Below are 24,154 nucleotides of genomic sequence, written 5' to 3'. Positions count from 1 at the left end.
TGGTACGGCAAACACGCCAGGGGCTTCAGTACCCCTCATAATGGTGTGAGAAGTCCATACACTTTCACAAGTGCGGCACCCCGAACTTATAGCACTATATGCATCGACTCCAAATCATGATTTGGGTCAATAGTTGGGTTTGCCCGGCTCCTATGTTTTGGTGCCTTACGTTCCGCTCTATCGGCTAAGGTAGCACTAGGAGAACCACTACGATTGTGCCCCGGTTCAGCTGGGTTAAGCACCTCAGTGGAGAAAGCTAAAACTGACTGTCATGATGAGGCGAGAGACCGGTCGCTGTTCGAGAGGTTTTTCGAGTCCCTAAAGACTTATGCCGCTTCGAGCGAGGAGCTGGCTTTGTCCGGCCAAGGCGTGGATAGCGCCCCGAACTCGGTCTTCCGAACTAGGGGCTTCACCGAAATTTAAAATTATAGAGTTCTATGGCTAAGTGAGAGTGTTCAAGCATTATAGTCCGATTGCCTGGTTCGTTGTGCTAAGCGCCTCCCTCGAAGGACCCAACTATGGGAAAAAGAGCGCTCAGGTTTATCCCGAACACCCCAGCACTAGTGGCATGGGGGCAGAAGCCGATGACTGGCCATCTCTCAATTTTTTGATAAACGGCCGCACAAAAAGTAATAGTTTAAATTCAATAAGCATTGCTTAGCGCATATGAACAAGTTTTCAGCGCACAGGATAAACACGAGCGAGTTCATTCAAAAATCACATCCTTGGTACATTCATCCGCCACAAGGCGGGCACCTGCAAGAACATCCTTGTAGTAGTTCTTGGGCTTGCGATGCTCCTTCCCCGGCGGCGGCCCGTCCTTCACAAGCTTCTCACCGTCCAGCTTACCCCAGTGCACCTTTGCACGGGCAAGGGCCCGACGGGCACCTTCGATGCATACGGAGCGCTTGATGACCTCGAGCCTCGGACAGGCCTCCACCAGCCGCCACACCAGCCCGAAATAGCTCCCAGGTAGGGCCTCTCCGGGCCACAGCCGAACTATGAAGCCCTTCATGGCCTGTTCGGCCGCCTTGTGGAGCTCGACCAGCTGTTTCAGCTGGTCGCTCAAAGGCACAGGGTGCCCGGCCTCAGAATACTGAGACCAGAACACCTTCTCCGTTGAGCTGCCCTCTTCAGCTCGGTAGAATGCGGCGGCGGCGGATATGCTGCGGGGAAGATCTGCGAATGCCCCTGGAGAGCTCCGGATTCGGGTAAGTAACAAGTAGTTTACTTTTATATTTCTGCTTTGCATGAAGAATGCCTTACCCGCTGCTATCTTCCTCATATCCTCCAACTCTTGGAGGGCCTTTTGGGCTTCGGCCTTGGCAAACTTGGCAGTCTCAAGGGCCGTCGCGAGCTCGGATGCTTGCACCTTTGACTCAAGCTCCAAACTCTCATGTTTTTTCATGAGAGCCTGAAGCTCTTGCTGCACCTCGCCGACCTGAGCCCCAAGTCTGTCTCGCTCGGTGTGCTCCGCGGCCGTTTTCTTTTTGGCCTCAGACAGCGCCTGCTTAAGGGTCGCCACCTTAGTCGTGGCCCCTACAATAAGCAGTACAATCCTGTTATTTTTTGCAATCACGCCTTTTTATAGGCACTTTTTCTGTAAGGTATTTCTTACCTTCTTTCTCCTCGAGCTGCCGCTTGGCAAGGCCGAGCTCTTGCTCGGTCCGCTCAAGGTCCTGCTTCAGGACACCCACCTCCGCAGTCAGTGCGGCGGTGGATAGCAGCGAAGCCTACATACGCATATTGACTCTTTTTTGTTAGACTCCTGCGATATTTAATAGATCCTGTATTCGGCTTTTCTTTCCGAACGCCAAACAGAGCATCAGGGGCTACTGTCTATGCGGTAATATTTTTACATATTTTTACTTACCTCGAAGCCTGTTAGAAGGCTAGCGCAAGCTTCAGTCAGTCCGCTCTTGGCGGACTGAACCTTCTGGATCACCATACTCATAATAGTACGGTGCCCCTCGTCGATGGAGGCGCCGTCAAGCACCTCCAGCAGATTGTCCGGCACCTCCGGTTGGACAGAGGCCGCCGGCTCAGAAGGCTTGCTCCTCTTGGAAGGAGTTCGCCTACCGCGGTCCGGAACTATGGAAGATTCTGGCACGGTGTCCGGCACAAAGCCGGACTTGGAGCCCTGGGGGGCCTTATCCCCTTCACTCCTGGAGTCCGGGAGGTTGCCTTGCGGCTCCTCCGGGACCACCTCCTCCTGCCCCGGAGCTTGTCGCGACGCCACTTCGGCGTCGTCTGCAGTGCGGGGGGAGACAGTGGGCGGAACTGAGTTCACGTCCGATGAGTCCAGGGAGCCGCCCGACGATTCGTTGAATTCGGCCTGGGGCGGGCTGCATAATTACGTTCGACATTAGGGAAAGTTGTGCAATAAAGGAACATCATGAGTTACTCTGATATCCGAACTTACGATTTCGCCGAACGCTTGGCCCTGTTTGGCCACTCCTCTCCGTCCTCTTCGGCGTTGGGGGAGTAGTTCGGCGGAGGGGTCTTCCTTTTCCTAGACCCCTCGGCCTCTCCCGTTGGGGCGGCCTTCCTCTTCTCTCCTCCCTCCGCTGGGGGGAGAGTTTTCTTCTTCCTCCTCCTCGTTTTCACGGGAAGAGGGCGTCTCGGACTCATCGGATGACGAGTCCGACACCACCACGTTGCGGGCACTCTTTCGAGTCCCCGTGGTCTTCTTCTTCTTGGCCTTCTTCTCCGGCACCACATAAGGCGCCGGAACTAGCAGCTTCACTAGTAGAGCTGGGGCTGGGTCTTCGGGCAGCGGAGCCGGACAGTTAATCGGTCCGGATATCTCCCGCCAAGCCTGTCAAAGGTAAGGGAGTTTCGATCCCGCATAGAGTCAAACTATGAAGAAAGCTTAACATCCTGTAAAAGGTGAAGATAGCTTACCTCGCTAGCGTGACGCTGCGAGCTGTATCCGCGGTCCTTGGAAGCGGATGCGGGAGCCTCGGCGCCCTTGAATAGCACCTTCCAGGCATCTTCGTACGTCGTGTCAAAGAGCCTGCTAAGGGTTTGGTGCTGCGCCGGGTTGAACTCCCACAGATTAAAATCCCGTTGTTGGCACGGGAGGATCCGGCGGACGAGCATAACCTGGATTACATTAACAAGCCAGATTGGCTTGTTCACCGGGGACTGGATGCATGTTTGCAATCCGGTCACCTCTTTTTCATCACCCCACGACAGGCCCGTCTCTTTCCAGGACATAAGCCGCGTGGGGGGTCCGGATCGGAACTCGGGGGCTGCGGTCCATTTCGGATCGCGTGGCACGGTGATGTAAAACCACCCGGATTGCCACCCCTTTAGGGTCTCCACAAAAGAGCCCTCGAACCATAGGACGTTGGCCATCTTGCCCGCCATGGCGCCTCCGCACTCCGCCTGGCTGCCGCGCACCACCTTGGGCTTGACGTTGAAGGTCTTGAGCCAGAGGCCGAAATGAGGGTGGACGCGGAGGAAAGCCTCGCACACGACGATAAACGCCGAGATGTTGAGGATGAGGTTCGGGGCCAGATTGTGGAAATCCAGGCCGTAATAGAACATGAGCCCCCGGACAAATGGGTGGACTGGAAAACCCAGTCCGTGGAGGAAGTGGGGGAGAAATACTACCCTCTCATGGGGCCTTGGGGTGGGAAGAAGCTGCCCCTTTTCGGGAAGCCGGTGTGCGATGTCCTTGGACAGGTATCCGGCCTTCCTTAGCTTCTTGACTTGGCCCTCCGTAGCGGAGGAGACCATCCACTTGCCTCCCGCTCCAGACATTGCTGGAGAAGGTTGAGGTGGGAAGTGCGGGCTTGGGCGCTGGAGCTCGAGTGCGCAGGAGATGGATAGGCAAAGGAGGAAGAAGGCGTAGGTAAAAAGGTGGATCCTTATCCCCTTATATGGGCGGATGCGGTTGTGCGTCCCCACCAGCCTAGTAAAACTCGCTTGCCTCCCAAGCGCCATGATAAACGGCGCGGTTGGGTTACCCACGTCCGTATTGATGAGAATCCCGTAAAGGGGGTACACGATCTCTGCTTTGAAAAGACGTGCCAAGGAAACCGCCTCGCAAAACATGCTGAGGTGGAAAAGTAAAAACGATTCGAGTAAAGGACTTGGCCGTAGTGTGATGACACACTGCGGAATACGTCAGCAGTTTTGATTTGTGTTAATATTATTCTCTCTATGGCGATATGTGGAAGCTTATTTTGTAGAGCCAGACATTACTCATGGTGTTTACAATCTTCTATGAAGGACTTGGAGGAGGAACCCGCCTTGCAATGCCGAAGACAATTTGTGCGCCGGACTCGTCGTCATTGAAGCCTGGTTCAGGGGCTACTGAGGGAGTCCTGGATTAGGGGGTGTTCGGGTAGCCGGACTATACCTTCAGCCGGACTCCTGGACTATGAAGATACAATATTGAAGACTTCGTCCCGTGTCCGGATGGGACTTTCCTTGGCGTGGAAGGCAAGCTTGGCGATGCGGATATTCAAGATCTCCTACCATTGTAACCGACTCTGTGTAACCCTAACCCTATCCGATGTCTATATAAATCGGAGGGTTGTAGTCCGTAGGCAATCAACTCCATATACAACAATCATACCATAGGCTAGCTTCTAGGGTTTAGCCTCCTTGATCTCGTGGTAGATCTACTCTTGTACTACCCATATCATCAATATTAATCAATTAGGACGTAGGGTTTTACCTCCATCAAGAGGGCCCGAATCTGGGTAAAACATCGTGTTCCCTGCCTCCTGTTACCATCCGGCCTAGACGCACAGCTTGTTGGGGAACGTAGTAATTTCAAAAAATTTCCTACGCACACGCAAGATCATGGTGATGCATAGCAACGAGAGGGGAGAGTGTTGTCTACGTACCCACGCAGACCGACTGCGGAAGCGTTCACGCAACGTAGAGGAAGTAGTCGTACGTCTTCTCGATCCGACCGATCCAAGCACCGTTACTCCGGCACCTCCGAGTTCTTAGCACACGTACAGCTCAATGACGATCCCCGGGCTACGATCCAGCAAAGATTCGGGGAGGAGTTCCGTTAGCACGACGGCGTGGTGACAATCTTGATGTTCTACCGTCGCAGGGCTTCGCCTAAGCACCGCTACAATATGATCGAGGTGGAATATGGTGGCAGGGGGCACCGCACACGGCTAAGGAACGATCTCAAGGATCAACTTGTGTGTCTATGGGGTGCCCCCTGCCCCCGTATATAAAGGAGTGGAGGAGGGGAGGGCCGGCCCTCTCTATGGCGCACCCTAGGGGAGTCCTACTCCCACCGGGAGTAGGATTCCCCCTTTCCTAGTCCAACTAGGAGTCCTTCCATGTATTAGGAGTAGGACTCAAGGCGAGGGAAAAGAGGAGAGAAGGAAGGAGGGGGCGCAGCCCTTCCCCCTAGTCCAATTCGGACTAGGCCTTGGGGGGGGCGCCCAACCTCTCCTATCTCTTTCCCCTAAAGCCCAATAAGGCCCATATACTCCCCGGCAAATTCCTGTAACTCTCCGGTACTCCGAAAAATACTCGGATCACTCGGAACCTTTCCGATGTCCGAATATAGTCGTCCAATATATCGATTTTTACGTCTCGACCATTTCGAGACTCCTCGTCATGTCCCCGATCTCATCTGGGACTCCGAACTCCTTCGGTACATCAAAACTCATAAACTCATAATATAACTGTCATCGAAACCTTAAGCGTGCGGACCCTACGGTTCGAGAACAATGTAGACATGACCGAGACACGTCTCCGGTCAATAACCAATAGCGAGACCTGGATGCCCATATTGGCTCCTACATATTCTACGAAGATCTTTATCGGTCAGACCGCATAACAACATACGTTGTTCCCTTTGTCATCGGTATGTTACTTGCCCGAGATTCGATCGTCGGTATCCAATACCTAGTTCAATCTCGTTACCGGCAAGTCTCTTTACTCGTTCCGTAATACATCATCTTGCAACTAACTCATTAGTTGTAATGCTTGCAAGGCTTATGTGATGTGCATTACCGAGAGGGCCCAGAGATACCTCTCCGACAATCGGAGTGACAAATCCTAATCTCGAAATACGCCAACCCAACATCTACCTTTGGAGACACCTGTAATGCTCCTTTATAATCACCCAGTTACGTTGTGACGTTTGGTAGCACCCAAAGTGTTCCTCTGGCAAACGGGAGTTGCATAATCTCATAGTCATAGGAACATGTATAAGTCATGAAGAAAGCAATAGCAACATACTAAACGACCGGGTGCTAAGCTAATGGAAAGGGTCATGTCAATCAGATCATTCATCTAATGATGTGATCCCGTTAATCAAATAACAACTCTTTATCCATGGTTAGGAAACATAACCATCTTTGATTAACAAGCTAGTCAAGTAGAGGCATACTAGTGACACTCTGTTTGTCTATGTATTCACACATGTATTATGTTTCCGGTTAATACAATTCTAGCATGAATAATAAACATTTATCATGATATAAGGAAATAAATAATAACTTTATTATTGCCTCTAGGGCATATTTCCTTCAGTCTCCCACTTGCACTAGAGTCAATAATCTAGTTCACATCGCCATGTGATTTAACAGCAATAGTTCACATCACCATGTGATTAACACCCATAGTCCACATCGATATGTGACCAACACCCAAAGGGTTTACTAGAGTCAATAATCTAGTTCACATTGTTTATGTGATTAACACCCAAAGAGTACTAAGGTGTGATCATGTTTTGCTTGTGAGATAATATTAGTCAACGGGTCTGTCACATACAGATCCGTAAGTATTTTGCGAATTCTATGTCTACAATGCTCTGCATGGAGCTACTCTAGCTAATTGCTCCCACTTTCAATATGTATCTAGATCGAGACTTAGAGTCATCCAGATCTGTGTCAAAACTTGCATCGACGTAACTTTTTACGACGAACCTTTTTGTCACGTCCATAATCGAGAAACATATCCTTATTTTACTAAGGATAATTCTGACCGTTGTCCAGTGATCTACTCCTAGATCACTATCGTACTCCCTTGCTAAATTAGTGCAGGGTATACAATAGATCTGGTATACAGCATGACATACTTTATAGAACCTATAGCTAAGGCATAGGGAATTCCTTTCATTCTCTTTCTATCTTCTGCCGTGGTCGGGCTTTGAGTCTTACTCAACTTCACACCTTGTAATACAGGCAAGAACTCTTTCTTTGACTGCTCTATTTTGAACTACTTCAAAATCTTGTCAAGGTATGTACTCATTGAAAAAACTTATCAAGCGTCTTGATCTATCTTTATAGATCTTGAAGCTCAATATGTAAGCAGCTTCACCGAAGTCTTTCTTTGAAAAAACTCCTTTCAAATACTCCTTTATGCTTTACAGAATAATTCTACATTATTTCCGATCAACAATATGTCAATCACATATACTTATCAGAAATGTTGTAGTGCTCCCACTCACTTTCTTGTAAATACAGGCTTCACCGCAAGTCTGCATAAAACTATATGCTTTGATCAACTCATCAAAGCGTATATTCCAACTCCGAGATGCTTGTACCAGTCCATAGATGGATTGCTGGAGCTTGCATATTTTATTAACATCTTGGATCGACAAAACCTTCTGGTTGCATCATATACAACTCTTCTTTAATAAATCCATTAAGAAATGCAGTTTTGTTTATCCACTTGCCAGATTTCATAAAATGCGGCAATAGCTAACTTGATTCGGACAGACTTAAGCATAGATACGAGTGAGAAACTCTCATCGTAGTCAACACCTTGAACTTGTCGAAAACCTTTTTGCGACAATTCTAGCTTTGTAGATAGTGACACTACTATCAGGCGTCCGTCTTCCTCTTGAAGATCCATTTATTTTCTATGGCTTGCCGATCATCGGGCAAATCCATCAAAGTCCATACTTTGTTCTCATACATGGATCATATCTCAGATTTCATGGCCTCAAACCATTTCGCGGAATCTGGGCTCATCATCGCTTCCTCATAGTTCGCAAGTTCGTCATGGTCTAGTAACATGACTTCCAGAACAGGATTACCGTACCACTCTGGTGCGGATCTCACTCTGGTTTACCTACGAGATTCGGTAGTAACTTGATCTGAAGTTACATGATCATCATCATTAGCTTCCTCACTAATTGGTGTAGGTGTCACAGAACAGATTTCTGTGATGAACTACTTTCCAATAAGGGAGAGGTACAGTTACCTCATCAAGTTCTACTTTCCTCCCACTCACTTCTTTCGAGAAAACTCCTTCTCAGAAAGTTTCCGAATTTAGCAACAAAATTCTTGCCTTCGGATCTGTGATAGAAGGTGTACCCAACAATCTCCTTTGGGTATCCTATGAAGACACATTTCTCCGATTTGGGTTTGAGCTTATCAGGTTGAAACTTTTTCACATAAGCATTGCAACCTCAAACTTTAAGAAACGACAGCTTAGGTTTCTTGCTAAACCATGGTTCATATGGTGTCGTCCCAACGGATTTAGACGGTGCCCTATTTAACGTGAATCAGCTGTCTCTAATGCATAACCCCAAAACGATAGTGGTAGATCGGTAAGTACATCATAGATTGCACTATATCCAATAAAGTACGGTTATGACGTTCATTACGCTGTTTTCCCCCTTTTCCCCTTTTCCCCCCCCCCCCCCGCCCCTTCCCTCCCCCCCCCCCTTTTCCCCCCCCTTACTTCTCTTTTTTCCCCTCTTCCCCTCTCCCTCCCCACCCCTACGGTTATGACGTTCGGACACACCATTATGCTGTGGTGTTCCATGTGGCATAAGTTTGTGAAACTATTCCACATTGTTTTTAATTGAAGACCAAACTCATAACTCAAATATTTGTCTCCGCGATCAGATCGTAGAAACTTTATTTTCTTGTCACGATGATTTTCCACTTCACTCTGAAATTCTTTGAACTTTTCAAATGTTTCAGACTTGTGTTTCATCAAGTAGATATAATATCTGCTCAAATCATCTGTGAAGATCAGAAAATAATGATACCTGTCGCGAGCCTCAATATTCATCGGACCACATACATCAGTATGTATGATTTCCAACAAATCTGTTGCTCGCTCCATTGTTCCGAAGAACAGAGTCTTAGTCATCTTGCCCATGAGGCATGGTTCGCAAGCATCAACTGATTCATAATCAAGTGATTCCAAAAGCCCATCAGCATGGAGTTTCTTCATGCGCTTTACACCAATATGACCTAAACAGCAGTGCCACAAATAAGTTGCACTATCATTATTAACTTTGCATCTTTTGGTTTCAATATTATGATTATGTGTATTACTACGATCGAGATCCAACGAACTATTTTCATTGGGTGTGTAACCATATAAGGTTTTATTCATGTAAACAGAACAACAATTTATTCTCTTACTTAAATGAATAACCGTATTACAATAAACATGATCAAATCATATTCATGCTCAACGCAAACACCAAATAACACTTATTCAGGTTCAACACTAATCCCGAAAGTATAGGGAGTGTGCGATGATGATCATATCAATCTTGGAACCACTTCCAACACACATCGTCACTTCACCCTTAACTAGTCTCTGTTTATTCTGCAACTCCCGTTTCGAGTTACTAATCTTAGCAACTGAACTAGTATCAAATACTGAGGGGTTGCTATAAACACTAGTAAAGTACACATCAATAACATGTATATCAAATATACTTATGTTCACTTTGCCATCCTTCTTATCCGCCAATCACTTGGGGTAGTTCCGCTTCCAGTGACCAGTCCCTTTGCAGTAGAAGCACTCAGTCTCAGGCTTAGGACCAGACTTGGGCTTCTTCACTTGAGCAGCAACTTGCTTGCTGTTCTTCTTGAAGTTCCCCTTCTTCCCTCTGCCCTTTTCTTGAAACTAGTGATCTTGTCAACCATCAACACTTGATGTTTTTCTTGATTTCTACCTTCGTTGATTTCAGCATCACGAAGAGCTTGGGAGTTGTTTCCGTTATCCCTTGCATATTATAGTTCATCACGAAGTTCTACTAACTTGGTGATGGTGACTAGAGAATTCTGTCAATCACTATCTTATCTGGAAGATTAACTCCCACTTGATTCAAGCGATTGTAGTACCCAGACAATCTGAGCACATGCTCACTAGTTGAGCGATTCTCCTCCATCTTTTAGCTATAGAACTTGTTGGAGACTTCATATCTCTCAACTCGGGTATTTGCTTGAAATATTAACTTCAACTCCTGGAACATCTCATATGGTCCATGACGTTCAAAACGTCTTTGAAGTCCCGATTCTAAGCCGTTAAGCATGGTGCACTAAACTATCAAGTAGTCATCATATTGAGCTAGCCAAACGTTCATAACGTCTGCATCTGCTCCTGCAATAGGTCTGTCACCTAGCGGTGCATCAAGGACATAATTCTTCTGTGCAGCAATGAGGATAAACCTCAGATCACGGATCCAATCCGCATCATTGCTACTAACATCTTTCAACACAATTTTCTCTAGGAACATATCAAAATAAACACAGGGAAGCAACAACGCGAGCTATTGATCTACAAAAATTGCAAAATACTACCAGGACTAAGTTCATGATAAATTTAAGTTCAATTAATCATATTACTTAAGAACTCCCACTTAGATAGACATCCCTCTAATCCTCTAAGTGATTACGTGATCCAAATCAACTAAACCATGTCCGATCATCACGTGAGATGGAGTAGTTTCATTGGTGAACATCACTATGTTGATCATATCTACTATATGATTCACGCTCGACCTTTCGGTCTCCGTGTTCCGAGGCCATATCTGTATATGCTTGGCTCGTCAAGTATAACCTGAGTATTCCGCGTGTGCAACTGTTTTGCACCCGTTGTATTTGAACGTAGAGCCTATCACACCCGATCATCACGTGGTGTCTCAGCACGAAGAACTTTCGCAACGGTGCATACTCAGGGAGAACACTTCTTGATAATTAGTGAGAGATCATCTTATAATGCTACCGTCAATCAAAGCAAGATAAGATGCATAAAAGATAAACATCACATGCAATCAATATAAGTGATATGATATGGCCATCATCATCTTGTGCTTGTGATCTCCATCTTCGAAGCACCGTCATGATCACCATCGTCACCGGCGCGACACCTTGATCTCCATCGTAGCATCGTTGTCGTCTCGCCAATCTTATGCTTCCACGACTATCGCTACCGCTTAGTGATAAAGTAAAGCATTACATCGCGATTGCATTGCATACAATAAAGCGACAACCATATGGCTCCTGCCAGTTGCCGATAACTCGGTTACAAAACATGATCATCTCATACATAATTCAGCATCATGCCTTGACCATATCACATCACACAATGCCCTGGCAAAAACAGTTAGACGTCCTCTACTTTGTTGTTGCAAGTTTTACGTGGCTGCTACGGCTAAGCAAGAAACCAATTCACCTACGCATCAAACCACAACGATAGTTTGTCAAATAGACTCCGTTTTAACTTCGCAAGGACCGGGCGTAGCCACATCGGTTCAACTAAAGTTGGAGAGACAGTCACCCGCAAGCCACCTCTGTGCAAAGCACGTCGGGAGAACGGTCTCGCGTAAGCGTACGCGTAATGTTGGTCCGGGCTCGTTCTCAACAATACGCCGACCAAGTATGACATGCTGGTAGGCAGTATGACCTTATAATCGCCCACAACTCACTTGTGTTCTACTCGTGCATATAACATCAAACATAAAACCTAGGCTGGATGCCACTGTTGGGGAACGTAGTAATTTCAAAAATTCCTACGCACACGCAAGATCATGGTGATGCATAGCAACGAGAGGGGAGAGTGTTGTCTACGTACCACACAGACCGACTGCGGAAGCGTTGACGCAACGTAGAGGAAGTAGTCGTACGTCTTCCCGATCCGACCGATCCAAGCACCGTTACTCCGGCACCTCCGAGTTCTTAGCACACGTACAGCTCGATGACGATCCCCGGGCTCCGATCCAGCAAAGCGTCGGGGAGGAGTTCCGTCAGCACGACGGCGTGGTGACGATCTTGATGTTCTACCGTCGCAGGGCTTCGCCTAAGCACCGCTACAATATGATCGAGGTGGAATATGGTGGCAGGGGGCACCGCACACGGCTAAGGAACGATCTCAAGGATCAACTTGTGTGTCTATGGGGTGCCCCCTGCCCCCGTATATAAAGGAGTGGAGGAGGGGAGGGCCGGCCCTCTCTATGGCGCGCCCTAGGGGAGTCCTACTCCCACCGGGAGTAGGATTCCCCTTTTCCTAGTCCAACTAGGAGTCCTTCCATGTATTAGGAGTAGGAGTCAAGGCAAGGGAAAAGAGGAGAGAAGGAAGAGGGGGCGCAGCCCTTCCCCCTAGTCCAATTCGGACTAGGCCTTGGGGGGGCGCCCAACCTCTCCTATCTCTTTCCCCTAAAGCCCAATAAGGCCCATATACTCCCCGGCGAATTCCCGTAACTCTCCGGTACTCCGAAAAATACTCGGATCACTCGGAACCTTTCCGATGTCCGAATATAGTCGTCCAATATATCGATTTTTACGTCTCGACCATTTCGAGACTCCTCGTCATGTCCCCGATCTCATCTGGGACTCCGAACTCCTTCGGTACATCAAAACTCATAAACTCATAATATAACTGTCATCGAAACCTTAAGCGTGCGGACCCTACGGTTCGAGAACAATGTAGACATGACCGAGACACGTCTCGGTCAATAACCAATAAGCGGACCCTGGATGCATATTGGCTCCCCACATATCTACGAAGATCTTAATCGGTCAGACCGCATAACAACATACGTTGTTCCCTTTGTCATCGGTATGTTACTTGCCCGAGATTTCGATCGTCGGTATCCAATACCTAGTTCAATCTCGTTACCGGCAAGTCTCTTTACTCGTTCCGTAATACATCATCTTGCAACTAACTCATTAGTTGTAATTCTTGCAAGGCTTATGTGATGTGCATTACCGAGAGGGCCCAGAGATACCTCTCCGACAATCGGAGTGACAAATCCTAATCTCGAAATACGCCAACCCAACATCTACCTTTGGAGACACCTGTAATGCTCCTTTATAATCACCCAGTTACGTTGTGACGTTTGGTAGCACCCAAAGTGTTCCTCTGGCAAACGGGAATTGCGTAATCTCATAGTCATAGGAACATGTATAAGTCATGAAGAAAGCAATAGCAACATACTAAACGATCGGGTGCTAAGCTAATGGAATGGGTCATGTCAATCAGATCATTCATCTAATGATGTGATCCCGTTAATCAAATAACAACTCTTTATCCATGGTTAGGAAACATAACCATCTTTGATTAACGAGCTAGTCAAGTAGAGGCATACTAGTGACACTCTGTTTGTCTATGTATTCACACATGTATTATGTTTCCGGTTAATACAATTCTAGCATGATTAATAAACATTTATCATGATATAAGGAAATAAATAATAACTTTATTATTGCCTCTAGGGCATATTTCCTTCACAGCTCGGGACCCACTACCCGAGATCCGCCGGTTTTGACATCGACACCAGGCCTTCGGCATCGGCCAGGTCCAGACTGAGGTCCGGATCTGCCTGCTCCGGCTCCTCCTCGTCTCGGTCTACGGTGCCAGACCGACTCCTCCGAAGCGCGGCGCCCTCGACGGACTCCACCTCCACTGCCAGTGAGATCGGCGACCTGAAACACAAGACAAACTAAATACAAGACAAGCAGAGCCGCTCGGCAACTCGGTCCAAGCTAAGAGAAAAACTCACCTCGGCACCACCGGAACGGCGGGCCTCGCCGCCCTCTCCTGCGGCACGGCGCGCCTCCTCTTGGCGGGCAGTTTCGACACCCCGGTCGGGTCCGCCATGCGCTATGCGACGCGGCGCGATGCTATCCTTCCCATGCGGCCGCCTCACCGCCGGCACCCCTCGCAACGACCCCGCTTCGACTGCGTCGCCACCTCCTCCGCTCAGTGTTGCTACATCAATAGCTCGCGTTAGCCCCTCGAGACCGTCCCGCGACCCGGAAACTCAAAAAGAAAGCACAAGACTTACCAGCTCGGCGCCCTGCGCCCGCGTAGCAGCTGCCTCCTCCTCCCCGCCGTGGTCCTCGGGCTCCTCTAAGGCAGCGCACACCACCTACGCCCGTGCCCAGTCGTAAGGATGCCGGATGGCGTTCAGAAGCACTTCCCACATTGTGTCGGGGCGGATAAGAAGATAAGCACCAGCAAAGAATGGAGACCAAGGACTCACCATCGGTGCCGGGTTCGCGCGGCTGTACGGGGCTTTCCTGAACTCCCAGTCCTTCTGCAGGTTGGCCTTGGAGATGTCGTTGACCCGGTGCGCAACCTGGTCCGCCCCCAACCGCGTGTTCGCCATGCGGTTGGGGTCCTGAAGGCCGGTCATCTGACCGATGAGGTGGCTTCGCTGCTGCAGCGGCAGCACTTAGCGGAGGATGAAGGCGGTGATAAGGTCGGTGCCGGTGAGCCCCTCCCGCTTCTTCATCACCGACACCCGCTCGCACAGGTTGAGCACCTCCTGCAATGGGCGCTTGGGGTAGTACCCCCAGTTTTGCTTCTCCTTCGGCGGCGAGTTGATGAAGGGCGGCAAGTTGATGTGGTCCGCACCGAGATTGCAGACGTAGAAGAAAGAATTTTGTCACTTCTTGGAAGAATCCTCCAGCGGCATCTTCGGGTAGTCAGCGCCCGACCGCTTGGAGATGACGGTGGCCCCACATCCGACATCTCCCCAGCCCTCGGCCCCTACTGCTTTAGGGAGAAGAAGCGCACCCAGAGGTCGATTGAAGGCTCGACCCCTAGGTACCCCTCGCAGAGGGTAACGAAGCCTGACAGCTGCACTATGGTGCCGGCGCCCAGATGATGGGGCTAGAGCTCGAAGAATCCAAGAAAACATGGAAGAAGCCGCTCGTAGGAAGCCCAAACCCGCGCTTGAAGTGCGGGAAGAAGATGACCCGCTCCGTGCCCTTGGGCCACGGCTCCCGCTCACCCTGCAGAGGGCGCGCGGCGACCTCCATCTCCCCCGGTAGGCGCTTGGTGGTGTGGAGGTAGGCAATGTCATCGAGGTTGACGGTCGAGCCCATCCACGAGCCTGACGGCAGCGCCATCGACGAAGAAGTAAGAGAAGAGGAAGAAGATGGTCGCAAGGCTCTGCTCGAAGCAACAGGTGTCGCGGTGTGCAGCATTCGCAAGAAGCGGAGGAAGGAAGACGAAGGCAGGGGCGCAGGTGAGAATGGTTTCCGATGCACCCTCCTAGCCCCAATTTATAAGCTACGGTTTAAAACGTGGGGGAGTGGTATCGTTTGCGCTCGCCTTTCCCACTTCCCCGCAATAACTGCGCACGTACGCGCGCAATAACTACCTCGAGAATGGCAACCGACTTGCGGACGCCGTAATAAATCCGCGCGCCAAGGGCGCGCAACCACGGGCCCCTACGCATCGCCCTGTCCTATCGCGCGCGTGGCCTATCAGGCCCCTCCGGCTCCCAGACACCACGTGGCGCCCGCGCGAAGCCCAAAAGATTGCCTCAAAGATTCGGTGGACTCCTCTGTTTCCCGTCGCTGTCAAGATGCCACGATCCAGCTTCCGGAAGCCGGCACACGGTGGGTGTTGCCGGACCCGGCGGCCTCAAGATTCACCTCCTTCAAAGGGGGAAACTGTGAAGGCCCTCCCATCCGAAGACGGCGGACCTTCACAGCTTCGGGGACTACTATCGGGGGGATGAACCCCGGGCAGGCAACGGAACCCGGATCCTTTTCAAAAACAATGGGGCCAGCATCGCCCCTAGAGACGGCTCACGCTTCGCCGGGTCGCTCGACCTGACCAAGCCCCCTCGACCCGGCCTAATCCCCAAGACTTCTCCAACAAGCCAGCTCAAGACAGTTGAGCTCGGCACACAAAGACTTCTCCAACAAGCCAGCTCCCCCTTGGCATGTTCCCCAACTCGGCCAAGGGTCAGCGGCCGTCCCATCCCGGCCGTACGATGGGACGAGTTGCCACCAACTAATGACCAAAGCCACAGTGCCCCGCCCATGCCTTTGGTCAGTCGTACGAGGCAACAGTGCCCCCCACCTACCCGCTGACCAGGGCCGGTGTGGCAACAGTGCCCGTCGTCAACCATGACACCAGCAAGTAGCGATCTGACGAAGCACCATTGTAGCCGACTGCTACCTCTTGAGCACTGCGTTGGTTTTCCCTTGAAGAGGAAATGGTGATGCAACAAAGTAGTGTAAGTATTTCCCTCAGTTTTTGAGAACCAAGGTATCAATCCAGTAGGAGGCTACGCGTGAGTCCCTTGCACCTACACAAAACAATTAAATCCTCGCAACCAACGCGATAAGGGGTTGTCAATCCCTACACGGTCACTTACGAGAGTGAGATCTGATAGATATGATAAGATAATGTTTTTGGTATTTTTATGATAAAGATGCAAAGTAAAATAAAAGCAAAGTAAAAAGCAACGGAAATAACTAAGTGTTGGAAAATTAATATGATGAAGATAGACCCGGGGGCCATAGGTTTCACTAGTGGCTTCTCTCAAGAGCATAAGTATTTTACGGTGGGTGAACAAATTACTGTTGAGCAATTAACAGAATTGAGCATAGTTATGAGAATATCTAGGTATGATCATGTATATAGGCATCACGTCCGAGACAAGTAGACCGACTCCTGCCTGCATCTACTACTATTACTCCACACATCGACCGCTATCCAGCATGCATCTAGAGTATTCAGTTCATAAGAACAGAGTAACGCCTTAAGCAAGATGACATGATGTAGAGGCATAAATTCATGCAATATGATAAAACCCCATCTTGTTATCCTCGATGGCAACAATACAATACGTGCCTTGCTGCCCCTACTGTCACTGGGAAAGGACACCGCAAGATTGAACCCAAAGCTAAGCACTTCCCCCATTGCAAGAAAGATCAATCTAGTATGCCAAACCAAATTGATAATTCGAAGAGACTTGCAAAGATAATCAATCATACATAAAAGAATTTAGAAGATTCAAATATTGTTCATAGATAAACTTGATCATAAACCCACAATTCATCGGTTTCAACAAACACACCGCAAAAGAAGATTACATCGAATAGATCTCCACAAGAGAGGGGGAGAACATTGTATTGAGATCAAAAAAGAGAGAAGAAGCCATCTAGCTAATAACTATGGACCCGAAGGTCCGAGGGAAACTACTCACACTTCATTGGAGGGGCTATGGTGTTGATGTAGAAGCCCTCCGTGATCGATGCCCCCTCCGGCGGAGCTCCGGAATAGGCCCCAAGATGGGATCTTGTGGATACAGAAAGTTACGGCAGTGGAATTAGGGTTTTGGCTCCATCTCTGATCGTTTGGGGGTACGTAGGTATATATAGGAGGAAGGAGTACGTCGATGGAGCAATAGGGGGCCCACGAGGGTGGAGGGCGCGCCTGGGGGTAGGCGCACCCCCTACCCCGTGGCTTCCCTGTTGGTTTCTTGACGTAGGGTCCAAGTCTCCTGGATCTTGTTCGTTCCAAAAATCACGTTCCTGAAGGTTTCATTCCGTTTGGACTCCGTTTGATATTCTTTTTCCGCGAAACTTTGAAATAGGCAAAAAAACAGCAATTCTGGGCTGGGCCTCCGGTTAATAGGTTAGTCCCCAAAAAGATATAAAAGTGAATAATAACGCCCAATAATGTCCAAAACAGAAGATAATATAGCATGGAGCAATCAAAAATTATAGATACGTTGGAGACGTATCAAGCATCCCCAAGCTTAATTCCTGCTCGTCCTCGAGTAGGTAAATGATAAAAACAGAATTTATGATGCGGAATGCTACTAGGCATAATTTCAATGTAATTCTTCTTAATTGTGGTATTAATATTCAGATCCGAAAGATTCAAGACAAAAGTTTAATATTGACATAAAAAATAATAATACTTCAAGCATACTAACTAAGCAATTATGTCTTCTCAAAATAACATGGCCAAAGAAAGTTATCCCTACAAAATCATATAGTATGGCTATGCTCTATCTTCACCACACAAAGTATTTAAATCATGCACAACCCCGATGACAAGCCAATCAATTGTTTCATACTTTTAAAATTCTCAAAAAAATTCAATCTTCACGCAATACATGAGCATGAGCCATGGACATAGCACTATATGTGGAATATAATGGTGGTTGTGGAGAAGACAAAAAGGGAGAAGATAGTCTCACATCAACTAGGCGTATCAACGGGCTATGGAGATGCCCATCAATAGATATCAATGTGAGTGAGTAGGGATTGCCATGCAACGGATGCACTAGAGCTATAAGTATATGAAAGCTCAACAAAATAAACTAAGTGCGTGTGCATCCAACTCGCTTGCTCACGGAGACCTAGGGCATTTTGAGGAAGCCCATCATTGGAATATGCAAGCCAAGTTCTATAATGAAAAATTCCCACTAGTATGTGAAAGTGATATCATAGGAGACTCTCTATCATGAAGATCATGGTGCTACTTTGAAGCACAAGTGTGGTAAAAGGATAGTAGCATTGTCCCTTCTCTCTTTTTCTCTCATTTTTTTATTTTTTTATTTGGGCCTTTTCTCCTTTTTATGGCCTCTTTTTTTAGTCCGGAGTCTCATCCCGACTTGTGGGGGAATCATAGTCTCCATCATCCTTTCCTCACTTGGGACAATGCTCTAATAATGATGATCATCACACTCTTATTTACTTACAACTCAACAATTACAACTCAATACTTAGAACAGAATATGACTCTATGTGAATGCTTCCGACGGTGTACCGGGATTTGCAATGAATCAAGAGTGACATGTACAAAAGAATTATGAACGGTGGCTTTGCCACAAATATGATGTCAACTACATGACCATGCAAAGCAATATGACAATGATGGAGTGTGGCATAATAATCGGAACGGTGGTAAGTTGCATGGAAATATATCTCGGAATGGCTATGGAAATGCCATGATAGGTAGGTATGGTGGCTGTTTTGAGGAAGGTATATGGTGGGTGTATGATACCGGCGAAAGGTGTGCGGTATTAGAGAGGCTAGCAATGGTGGAAGGAAGAAAAGTGTGTATAATCCATGGACTCAACATTAGTCATAAAGAACTCATATACTTATTGCAAAATTCTACAAGTTATCAAAGCAAAGTATTACGCGCATGCTCCTAGGGGGATAGATTGGTAGGAAAAGACCATCGCTCATCCCCGACCGCCACTCATAAGGAAGACAATCAATAAATAAATTATGCTCCGACTTCATCACATAACGGTTCACCATACATGCATGCTACAGGAATCACAAACTTTAACACAACTATCTCTCAAATTCACAACTACTCAACTAGCATGACTCTAATAACCATCTTTATATCTCAAAACAATCATCAAGCATCAAACTTCTCTTAGTATTCAACACACTCATAAGAAAGTTTTTACTAATCTTGTATACCTAGCATATTAGGATTATTTAACCAAATTACCATGCTATTTAAGACTCTCAAAATAATCTAAGTGAAGCATGAGAGATCAATTGTTTCTATAAAACAAATCCACCACCGTGCTCTAAAAGATATAAGTGAAGTACTAGAGCAAAACTATATAACTCAAAATATATAAGTGAAGCACATAGAGTATTCTAATAATTTCCGAATCATGTGTGTCTCTCTCAAAAGGTGTGTACAGCAAGGATGATTGTGGTAAACTAAAAAGCAAAGACTCAAATCATACAAGACGCTCCAAGAAAAACACATATCATGTGGTGAATAAAAATGGGATAATTAGATTTATGCCCCTAGTTGTGTCACACTCGTCTGTTTTACCCCTAATTCCCAAAAGTCACCAGTTCTGTCCAAGTCACTTTGATCCTCTTATGTTGTTGCCCTTTGAACGTTTGACCGTCAGTTTGAAAACTTCATAACTAATTCATACAAAATCAACAGAATGCAAATAAGATTCCAAAATGTTCAGAAAAACATCACCTATATGTCAGTGTCATTTGCATTCATGAAAAAAGTGTTGGAAAGTGCACATCTGAGTTTTAGCTCTTTTGATACCACCATGAATAGTAAACTCTAAAAAAATTCAAAAAAATTCAAAAAAATATGGTGGCAAATAACGACAAGTGTTCTAAGTGCTTGCCAAGTTTCATTAGGGAACGACATTCTTGGAAGTCGTGGCAAAAAAATAATCTATTTTGGAGTGCTGATTGTTTTTTTTTGCCGCGGCACCCACGAATGTTATTCCCTGATGAAACTTGGCAGACACTTAAAACATTTGTCATTCTTTGCCACAAAATTATTTTTGAATTTTTTTGAACTTTTTTAGATTTTACTATTCATGGTGGTAGCATATGAGCTAAAACTCGGATGGGCACTTTCCAACACTTTTTCGTGGATGCAAATGACACTGCCATATAGGTGATGTTTTTCTAAACATTTTGGTATCTTATTTGCATTTTTCTGATTTATATGAATTAGCTATGAAGTTTTCAAACTGACGGTCAAACGGTCAAAGGGCAAAAGCATAAGAGGAGCAAAGTGATTTGGACAGAACCGGTGACTTTTGGGAACTAGGGGTAAAACGGACGAGTAGGACACAACTAGGGGCATAAATCCAATTATCCCAATAAAAATATAGCTCCAAGTAAAGTTACCGATGTAAGTAGATGAAAGAGGGGATGCCTTCCGGGGCATCCCCAAGCTTTGGCTTTTAGGTGTCCTTAGATTATCTTAGGGGTGCCATGGGCATCCCCAAGCTTAGGCTCTTGCCACTCCTTGTTCCATAATCCATCAAATCTTTACCCAAAACTTGAAAACTTCACAACACAAAACTTAAAGTAGAAAATCTCGTGAGCTCCGTTAGTGAAAGAAAACAAAACAGCACTTCAAGGTACTGTAATGAACTCGTTCTTTATTTATATTGGTGTTAAACCTACTATATTCCAACTTCTATATGGTTTATAAACTATTTTGCTAGTCATAGATTCATCAAAATAAGCAAACAACACACGAAAAACAGAATCTGTCAAAAACAGAACAGTCTGTAGTAATCTGTAGCTAGCGCAAGATCTGGAACCCCAAAAATTCTAAAATAAATTTCTGGACGTGAGGAATTTATCTATTAATCATCTGCAAAAATAATTAACTAAATAGTACTTTCCAAATAAAAATGGCAGCAGTTCTCGTGAGCTCTAAAGTTTCTGTTTTTTACAGTAAGATTAACAAGACTTTCCCCAAGTCTTCCCAATGGTTCTACTTGGCACAAACACTAATTAAACACAAAAACCACAACCAAAATAGAGGCGAGATAAATTATTTATTAAATAACAGCAAGGAAAAATATTGGGTTGTCTCCCAATAAGCGCTTTTCTTTTAAGCCTTTTTAGCTAGGCATTGATAATTTTAATGATGCTCACATGAAAGACAAGAATTGAAGCACAAAGAGAGCATCATAAAACATGTGACAAACACATCTAAGTCTAACATACTTCCTATGCATAGGCATCTTATAGGAAAACAAATTATCATGGCAAGCAAAAACTAGCATATGCATGGAAGAGGAAAGAAACAATAGTAATCTCAACATAACGAGAGGTAATTTAGTAACATGAAAATTTGTACCACCATATTTTCCTCTCTCATAATAATTACATGTAGGATCGTAAGAAAATTCAACAAAATAGCTATGACATAAAATATTTTCAACACGATCCACATGCATGCAAAGTTGACACTCTTCCAAAATAGTGGGATTAACATTAACTAAAGTCATGACCTCTCCAAACCCACTTTTAATAATATTGCAAACACTATTATCAATCTCATATTCATCATGGGGCTTAAATAAATTTTCAAGATCAAAAGAAGAATCACCCCAATCATGATCATTGCGACAAGTAGAGGTCAGAGCAAAACTAGCATCCCCAAGCTTAGGGTTTTGCATATTATTAGCACAATTTATATCAATAGAATTTATACTATCATCATTGCAATCATGCTTTTTATACAAAGATCCATCGGGAATCACTCCATAAGGTACTTTATCACAATTTTCAGATTCACGAATTTCAAGCAAAACTTCATAAAGATAATCTAGTGCACAAAACTCACTAGCAAATGATTCATCATAATTGGATCTCTTAAAAAGATTAGCAAGCGGATGAGGATCCATAGATCTTAGGTTCTCTGTTTAGTAATAAATAAACAACTATTACAACCATACGAGTAAACAAGAAACGGGCAAAAGAGGCAAATAGAGAAAGAGAGGGAGGATAGAGAGAGGGCGAATAAAACGGCAAGGGTGAAGTGGGGGAGAGGAAAACGAGAGGCAAATGGCAAATAATGTAATGCGGGAGATAAGGGTTTGTGATGGGTACTTGGTATGTTGACTTTTGCGTAGACCTCCCCGGCAACGGCGCCAGAAATCCTTGTTGCTACCTCTTGAGCACTGCGTTGGTTTTCCATTGAAGAGGAAAGGGTGATGCAGCAAAGTAGCGTAAGTATTTCCCTCAGTTTTTGAGACACAAGGTATCAATCCCATAGGAGGCTACACGTGAGTCCCTCGCACCTACACAAAACAAATAAATTCTCGCAACCAACGCGATAAGGGGTTTTCAATCCCTACAGAGTCACTTACGAGAGTGAGATCTGATATATATGATAAGATAATATTTTTGGTATTTTTATGATAAAGATGCAAAGTAAAATAAAAGCAAAGTAAAAAAGCAACGGAAATAACTAAGTGTTGTAAGATTAATATGATGAAGATAGACCCGGGGGCCATAGGTTTCACTAGTGGCTTCTCTCAAGAGCATAAGTATTTTACGGTGGGTGAACAAATTACTGTTGAGCAATTGACAGAATTGAGCATAGTTATGAGAATATCTAGGTATGATCATGTATATAGGCATCACATCCGAGACAAGTACACCGACTCCTGCCTGCATCTACTACTATTACTCCACACATCGACCGCTATCCAGCATTCATCTAGAGTATTAAGTTCATAAGAATAGAGTAACGCCTTAAGAAAGATGACATGATGTAGAGGGATACATTCATGCAATATGATAAAAAAACCATCTTGTTATCCTCGATGGCAACAATACAATACGTGCCTTGTTGCCCCTACTGTCACTGGGAAAGGACACCGCAAGATTGAACCCAAAGCTAAGCACTTCCCCCATTGCAAGAAAGATCAATCTAGTATGCCAAACCAAACTGATAATTCGCAAAGATAACCATCATACATAAAAGAATTCAGAAGATTCAAATATTGTTCGTAGATAAACTTGATCATAAACCCACAATTCATCGGCCTCAACAAACAGACCGCAAAAGATGATTACATCGAATAGATCTCCACAAGAGAGGGGGAGAACATTGTATTGAGATCCAAAAAGAGAGAAGAAGCCATCTAGATAATAACTATGGACCCAAAGGTCTGAGGTAAACTACTCACACTTCATCGAAGGGGCTATGGTGTTGATGTAGAAGCCCTCCCTGATCGATGCCCCCTCCGGCGGAGCTCCGAAACAGGCCCTAAGATGGGATCTCGTGGATACAGAAAGTTACGGCGGTGGAATTAGGGTTTTGGCTCCATCTCTGATCGTTTGGGGGTACGTAGGTATATATAGGAGGAAGAAGTACGTCGGTGGAGCAACAGGGGGCCCACGAGGGTGGAGGGCGCGCCTGGGGGTAGGCGCACCCCCTACCCCGTGGCTTCCCTGTTGGTTTCTTGACGTAGGGTCTAAGTCTCCTGGATCTTGTTCATTCCAAAAATCACATTCCCGAAGGTTTCATTCCGTTTGGACTCCGTTTGATATTCTTTTTCCGCGAAACTCTGAAATAGGCAAAAAAACAGCAATTCTGGGCTGGGCCTCCGGTTAATAGGTTAGTCCCAAAAATAATATAAAAGTGAATAATAAAGCCCAATAATGTCCAAAACAGAATATAATATAGCCTGGAGCAATCAAAAATTATAGATACGTTGGAGACGTATCACCGACTCGACCCGGCCACTCCATGACGATCGACAAGGTGGCCAACAGTGCCCCCGTACCCGGCGGGTCCCGCGCCCGGGGAACCCGGCGAGGCCTGGTACCCAGCGGGTCCCAGCCCTGGGTTCCTAGATGCTGACGACCCGGCCCTACAACCATGTAAC

This window comes from Triticum urartu, chromosome 1 (assembly GCF_003073215.2).
Source record: "Triticum urartu cultivar G1812 chromosome 1, Tu2.1, whole genome shotgun sequence".
NCBI lineage: Eukaryota > Viridiplantae > Streptophyta > Magnoliopsida > Poales > Poaceae > Triticum > Triticum urartu.
The sequence above is the reverse complement of the archived record's forward strand: the minus strand, read 5'-3'. Positions refer to the sequence as shown.